The sequence below is a fragment of the Spea bombifrons genome, chromosome 13 (assembly GCF_027358695.1).
Source record: "Spea bombifrons isolate aSpeBom1 chromosome 13, aSpeBom1.2.pri, whole genome shotgun sequence".
NCBI lineage: Eukaryota > Metazoa > Chordata > Amphibia > Anura > Pelobatidae > Spea > Spea bombifrons.
This window is the reverse complement of record NC_071099.1, coordinates 2,706,636-2,714,633: the sequence shown is the minus strand read 5'-3', so window position 1 is coordinate 2,714,633 and position 7,998 is coordinate 2,706,636.

Sequence of the window (7,998 nt, the reverse complement as noted above, 5' to 3'; positions counted from 1 at the left end):
CCAGGGCATCATTCATAGAGATCTGAAGCCGCAGAATATCTTACTTGATCGTGAGGGCCATGTCAAGATCAGTGATTTTGGTCTTGCTGTAGAAGGTGTTTTTGGAAGTACAGTGAGAGGACATTGTGGAACACGTCTATACATGGCCCCAGAAATATATCTAAAGAAGCAATATGGTGTTGCCGTCGACTGGTGGTCCTTCGGGGTGATTCTCTTCCGCATGCTTAACGGAACTTTTCCCTTCTTCACTGGCTACTGCAAGAAGGCAACTGTCCATTCTATTATCAATGGCAGGCCGAAATACACCAAGGCATTAAGCCAAGAAGCTGTGGATATACTGACTTGTCTGTTAAAGAAAGATCCTCAGCTTCGCCTCTGGATGACTGAATACATCAGGGAGCATCCGTTCTTTGACAGCATCAATTGGGAAGACATAGAGAGCAGGAGAATACCTCCCCCGTACCAGAAGGCTGAAAGACCCAATCGCCGCTTCAAGAACATCCAACCCATACCACCAGTTTTGGAGATCCCAGAGGACACTGCCTCTCCATCTAGTAACCAGAGCCTGTCTGACACCTCCTCTTTATTTAGTGATCAGAGCCTGGCCGGCGTGTCCTCTTCATCTAGTGACCAGAGCCTGTTCGGCTTCTCTTTTGTCACTCCGGACTGGATGTTTTGAAGATTTTGTCAGAGCGATTCTCAAGACTTTGCACATTTGTTGTCTCCAAGAAAGTCGAAAATAAAATTAAAAACCCTGCTCTAATTTTGGTGATAGTTTCTTTGTTGTTCTACAGTTACAGGGTGCATATGACCTCACAATGCAGGCTCAGCCTGACATCATATGTTGTGAATCTAATGGCTGCAGAATCTAATGGCCCTATAAATACAGTAAATAATAATAATGACATCTTCCGTTTGTCCATAAGTTGCAATTTTCTAGCCTACCCCACCACTTTGTTTGTTGTATGCTGGTTACTTTTTCTAGACTAAGACACTGTGTGTGTGGTGCTGCTCAGTTAAAACTTGCCGTGTGTATATGCCTTTTAAATTATTTATATGTATATGACCTTTGGATGTGGTACTGAATTTATAAACACGCTTGCTACACCTACTATCATTGGCATTTTCAGCGACATAGTCAAACTATTACAGGGTTTTACATGGGAATTCAACTGCTATATGTGAATAATGTAACTAAAAGTAACATCAAGAAGATGAAAAAAAAAATCTGCTTATCAGGGAAGATCCCATGATTGGATTCCTAAATGCAAGTACCCATGGAGAAAATGCAACATTTGGTCACAGTCAAAGGTCAACCCTTATTTTGAGTACAGGGCATTGCATTGAAGACAGGCCATCCGTTGCTTACTTAACCAAGGTCTTCGCTAGTCTCCGCTGGTCATCTTTCTATGAGTAATAAACCAAAGGCAGCCAAGGCTTAAAACTGTTAACAGATCAAAAGGGTAGTGCATATCAGCAAAAGCCAAGTTGTCTGGTAAAGTATAGCTCCGGTCAATCCAACGTCAGGACAGGCAGAAGTGGTTCACAGGTAAAGGTAACTGCGGCAGAACAACAATAAAATACAGTTTTTGGAGATTGTATAGTCAACTATGATTTCTCACTGTTTTCCGCTGGGGCACACTGAGACCACCAGAAGCAACATCATCCTCCATAAGATCATCATGTGTTGCCAAGTCAAAACCTAGGTTCCAGCAGCATGGCAGGTGAGAGTGGGGGTAGTGTATGTGTACTACAGTGTTAGAGTCAGTGTGTATGTGTGTGTGTGTATATGCATAGTGCTGGAGCCAGTGTGTGTGTGTGTGTGTGTGTGTGTATGTGTGTATATTGCAGTGTCAGAGTCAGTGTGGTATTACTGTGTGTGTAAATGTATATTGCCAAAGTCAGTATGTCTACTGTACTGTAGTGTCCGATTCAGTGTGTATTTTGTCAAAGTGTTAGTGTATGTATATATATATATATATATATACATACAGTATCTCACAAAAGTGAGTACACCCCTCCCATTTTTTAAAATATTTTAATATATCTCAAACTGTGTCAAACGGAAGAAATGACACTCTGCTACAATATAAAGTAGCGAGTGTACAGTAGTGAGTATAACAGGGAACATTTGCTGTCCCCTCAAAATAACTAAACACACCATTAATGTCTAAACCTTGGCAACAAAAGTGAATACATCGCTACGTGGACATGTCCATGTTGGACATATTTTGTGTGGCCACCATTATTTTCTAGCACTGCCTTAACCTTCCTGTGCATGGAGTTCACAGAGCTTCACGGGTTGCCACTGGAGTCCTCTAGTCCTCTTCCACCCCTCAATCAGTACATCACAGAGCTGGATTCTCTACTTTTAACCTGTCTTTTGGGTGATTTACCGCAACGATGGGCAAGAATTCTACAGCTTCTTTTTCTACTAAGTCCCCTGAGGTGAAAGAAAAGCATTCGAGCACCTCCGTTCGTGCATTTTTTAAACATATCTCCGATCAGGAGCAAAGAGACTCACTTACCAAGATGGCGTCGGCTCCTTCAAGCCCGCGAAGCACACGTTCCGGCTCACACTCCATTGCTGAATTCTATGCTCCACCACTTTCACAGCCTGAACCAGCATGGCAGGAAGCTGTAAAAGATCTCCCCACTAAGGCTGAAATGTCGGCCCTGTTCCATGCAGCGTTGTCCGGCATCTGTGATGACCTGCAGGACATCAAGAAGAACCTACATCAGCTGGGAGACCGGGTGGCAGCTTTGGAGGAGAGAAAAGATAAAATACACTCTACAGTGGATGAAATATCAGACTGTGTTTCGCTACAACAAGGTGCTTTTGCACGTATTTATAGACAAATGGAGGACCTTGACAATAGGGGACGGCGATCCAACCTCCGTATCCGCGTCCTCCCTGAATTGATCTCCAATGCAGACATTATCTCTACATTGACGTCTTTATTTAATGGGATTCTGGAAAGGCTGGTAGACACCCTTATTATTTTGGACCACGCTCACCGTGCGCTCAGACTGCTGCCTGCATGAATATCGCACAAAAGAACAAATACTACAGAAATGCAGATCAAAAGTACCCATCCTTTTTGAAGGTCATACTATAAACATCTTTCAAAACATTTCCCCCATCACATTACAGAATCAGAGGCGGCTGCGCCCACTGACCGTGGTGCTTTGGGAGGCCTCTGTTCCCTATCAATGAGGGTTTCCCTTCTCGCTGATTGCGAGGAAGGGAACACAAGCGGTGGTTCTGTGTCAGCCGACGGATCTACCTGATATCCTAAAACGTCAACGGGTCACCAGGAACACGAAGGCGGAGGACTGACTACTTTACCCAAAGAACTTCCTAAAGATTGTCCCTTCATGGCTGCAGAAGAAGGACTATATACATTTGGACTCTCTTTTTGTCTGTAAATCCTCCATTTGAGGATCCAATCCGATGGTACAGTATTGACTTTCCTCTCTCCTTATGAGTTTCCTTTTTTTTTTTTTTTTGATTACCTACCTACATTATACGTTCACCGTGGCTGTCATAGTGTCAGGGTCCATCCAGGCTGTGGAGCTGCATATCTCTGTTTTTCCCTGCCTTGCCTCAGTTCCCATGTTTTGCTGTGGTTCACTCCTGGATTTCCGTATGCTGTCCTGAACCTCTGATTCCTTGAATCCAGTCTGCACTTTGCTTTAGCTCCTGTTTCCTTTATAAGGTGTGTCCCACCCGATTGTTCTGTTTGTCTCAGTCTGCAGTCTAAAGGTATGTCCTTCTCGGCTCTGTGTTTGGATTCAATGTTTAGTTTCGTATGCAGGGCTTAGTGTTAGGACCCACCGTCATTGGAGTACTTTGGCGTAGTGGTGGGCTAAGCATACTATGGCCATATGATGTGACGGAATCTCCAATTGTTCTCTCATAGTCCAAGGCTAGTTCCTGTATCCATGTGCGTCTGTCTCTTATGTACCTTTGCCCTTCTTCCCTGAATCATCTGAGGATTCTGGCTCCTCACTCCTTCCCCTGTTTTCCTTGCTTTGTTCCCTGTCCTTTGTCGTGCCCTGTATCATGTATGTCTTGTATGGTTATGTTCCTTGCTCGGTCTCCCTGTTCCTTGCTCTGTCCTCCTTGCTCCTTGTTCTGTCCTTGCTTGCTACGTTTCTGTTGATACTCTGCTTAGCTTCCCTACTCTCAGCCTGCAGCATCCTGCACATGATTCCAGTGCTATGTTTCATGCCTGCTCCAGGGTGCCTGCAGGATATTTCCAAGTTTTGTTCGTTTTGTCAGATCCAAGTTTTGTTCAGATTTCCACATCCAGCCAAGTTTCGTTCTGCTCGGTTCTGGACATGGTCAGCTGCTATGTCAGGGTGCTGGTATGTGGCTGCTCAACCCTAGATGCCCACCTGGGTGAGTGCAGTCGCCCTGCACCAGGCCCTGTCCTACTCCACTCCTGCGCAATACCTCCTGAACTCCATCTATGGGCGCGCTTGGTCATTACAGTCATCTGTATGGACCCAGTTCCCTGACACGTAGGTAATTACACCACGTCTCTCTCTTTTTCATGCTACATTTTTATATATATATATATATTTTTGTATTTTTCTTGCGCTCCCTTATATTTAATACACACACCCCCTTATTACACTCATATAAGAGGATCCTCTCTCTGTCTTCGTATTGCATCCCACATGTTCATACAGTTTTTGTTTTACTTTTCACCTTTTTTGGTTATTATTTTCACAATGTTATCCACCTCCCCCGAGTTTGCCATTCAGAGATCCTTCGGTCTCTGGCGTTTGGTAGTTGCCCAGTTTACTGGTCGTGGTGCTCTCTCTTTGATGCCCTGGCATCTTGCTCTTATTATTGGGATAGGAGTATGTTTTGTTTTTTTTCCCCTTGTTTGGTATTTTGTTCTAATAACTATGGTTGCTCGTAATTTCATTGTACATTGCTATGCCTTGCCGTCACTTCCTACAGGTCCTGCCAGTCACCAACAAAATGAACCTTGACCCAGTTAAATTGAACAAACCCGAGCAGAGATCCAAACTGTTTGCAGAACTCCAGTGTACTAAAGTAAAAATAGCCTTCCTCCAAGAAACACACTTTTGGGCCACTAAAGAACCCAAACTGACTAATAAAACATGTCTAACTTCTCTCACCTCCAGTAATCCGGAGGCACAAAATGAGAGGAGTGGCAATTCTTCTGCATAAACATTTACCCTTTAGCACCCTGAATAGCTGGCAGGACTTGTAGGGCAGATGCCTTTTTGTAAAAGGGTTTTTAGGCCCCCATAAAATCACTTTGGCAAATGTTTATGCCCCTAATCGTCATCAATCACGATTTCTCAAGTTTGTTATAAAAAAAAAACGATGGACTTTCAGGAAGGTATGACCATATTGGGGGGTGACTTTAACATGACTATGAATCCTTTACTTCCATCCACGTTAGCTCAACTAGACACTCTTAGGTCTCAACTTTCCTATTAGATTAGAGGAGGTGCAGGAGGCCATAAAGACCACTCAACAGGGCAAGAGCCCCGGACCTGATGGTCTCACAACTGCCTTTTACAAAAAAATCCTCCCTATCCTCGGGCCCCATTTAGTCAATGTATTCAATTCTCTGACTTCAGGTTCCCACTTAGATCCCCAATCCAATTTAGCACGCATTTCGATCCTATTAAAGCCTGGTAAGCCCTCTTATGCGTCAGGCAGTTATCGCCCTATTTCATTACTGACCTCTGATGTCAAATTATTAGCAAGAATATTGGCCATGAGACTTAAGCCCTTCATCCTCCATCTCATACACCGAGATCAGGTGGGTTTTGTCCCAGGTAGAGAGGCGAGGGACAATACTACCAGGGTTGTTGACCTTCTAAGTTACTCTGCCCAGATGAAATTCTGGTATGAAATTCTGTACAATTTTGGTGTGTTACTTACACACCAAAATTGGACCAAAAACCCCCCAATATTATACATATATATATATATATATATATATATATATATATAAAATCATGCCCAGGTTCTAGCATGCCCAGGTTCTAGCATGCACTGGCTTCCTGGGCATGATTGCTGTGATTGCTGATGGCCAGCTCCCATTGCCACTGCAGAGATTTAGTTATGAAGTTTTGGTAGTTACTGGTATACATATATTATTTGATTTATGCAAAACAGATATTCAAGCAGAACATGTTGCATGGGCAGGAATGTAGACTGTAGGACAACAACGAAAGTGTGAACACCCAGGATGCAGCAAAAATAAAATATACAGCAATATTTACTGTACGGGATCATGGCTTTAAGCTTTACACCACTGCACCCTTTAAAGTGTTGACTTTCTTTGTCAGTTAACCTTGTTTTAGCATCTCTATTTAGTATCTGCCCTCCTAATGTTATCCTTTGTCTCCCAAGACTCCCTTTCTAACTTTAACATCAACTAAACTTCCTGATCAGGTAGCCAAGAAGCTCTCGACCAAACAAGGTCTTTCCAGAAAGCAGCTTATAAGGAGCCAGCAGCATGTTTGAGTCTATAGCCATTACATTTTAAATAATTAGATAATATAGGAAGTTCATTTTGAAAATCAGCCACAGCAAGGCTTCTCATCTCACTTTCTTTTTACCTAGATGTCCAATCTATCTGCTTGTATAAAAACCTCTTACTTTCAATCGTGCATTCAATACGTGCATTCGAGTCTTTTAACAGCGTCTTTTCCGTTATGAAAGCTTTGCTGTAGGTCAGTGTCAGTTGCCTTTAACTGATTTGGAACCCAAAGAGAATAAACTGAAAGAAAGGTGGTGAATATGTTTGCCATTGAATCGTTTTAATATGTAGTTACCTAAAAACATTATGCAAGAAACAGCTACATTTATATAAATTAACAATCCTGAAATAAATTGAACCACCTTCCAACAAATTAAAGCAAATCAGCAGGGAGAAAAAGCTACCCATGTTCGGTATCTGAGAAACCATCAGCAAGCACTGTTATTGTGAGGCCATAGACCCCATAGTGAATTATGACATCATCCTGGCAGCATGCAGGTTGGTTGCACAGCATTCTATCTTCAGTGCAGTTGGGCGCTCGACACTTTCAGGCTGCTATTTCTTTAGTGAACTTGAAGTGTGGTTACCAACTACGTCAACAGCTACCAGAGAAGAAAAACTCACCAGTCATTATGGCAGAGTGTCTCTTCTCAGGACTAAGGTGGATTTTAAAGAAGTGCTGCCCCAGAAAACTAGGCAAATATTTCAACAGGCTCAAAAAGACTTCCGATAATGTTCCAACACATAGCACAAGAGATGAAAACAGCGAGCTCTTCACAGACAGAACCATTCTGCTGAAGCGAAAGAAAGAAGGTAGCAGTACAGAAAACAGAATGAGACTGAGGAAAAGGAGGAGATGTACTGCTAACCGCCTGTATATCAGGAAAAAGGAGACAACAAAGCGCAGAAGAACCAGCACAGGCAGCTATGAACATGAGCGGAAGAGGCATAGAAATAACGAGAGCCATGATCTGGGGCAGCAGGTGAAACCAACAGCAGATGCACACCTGGAGGAGTACAGTAGCAGGAGGATGAAGGTTCCCAGGAAAAGGCGCAGAAGTGAGGACTGCAGCCTGGCCGCAAAACGATTCAGGAACCTTCTCCCCATGTCGGTGTCCTGCTTAAGGTTTCATTTTCAACTGGGACAAGGGAGCTTTGGAAAGGTCATGTTGGCCTCTGTTCCTTCCAAGGATTCCTTAATAGCGGTAAAAATGATACGCAAGAGATCTATGAAGTCTCTGCACATCATGAGAGAGAGGAGGATTCTGGAGGTAGCTAGGAACAGCCCGTTTCTATGCCACGGGTATGCAGCTTTCCAGACAGAGACCTGTGTGTTCCTCGCCATGGAGTTTATGGCTGGAGGAACCTTGGAGTCTTATATGGATAGTGTTGGCTACATGACACAGAACACAGCTGCATTCTACTCTGCAGAGCTGGTCTGTGGCATCCAATTCCTCCA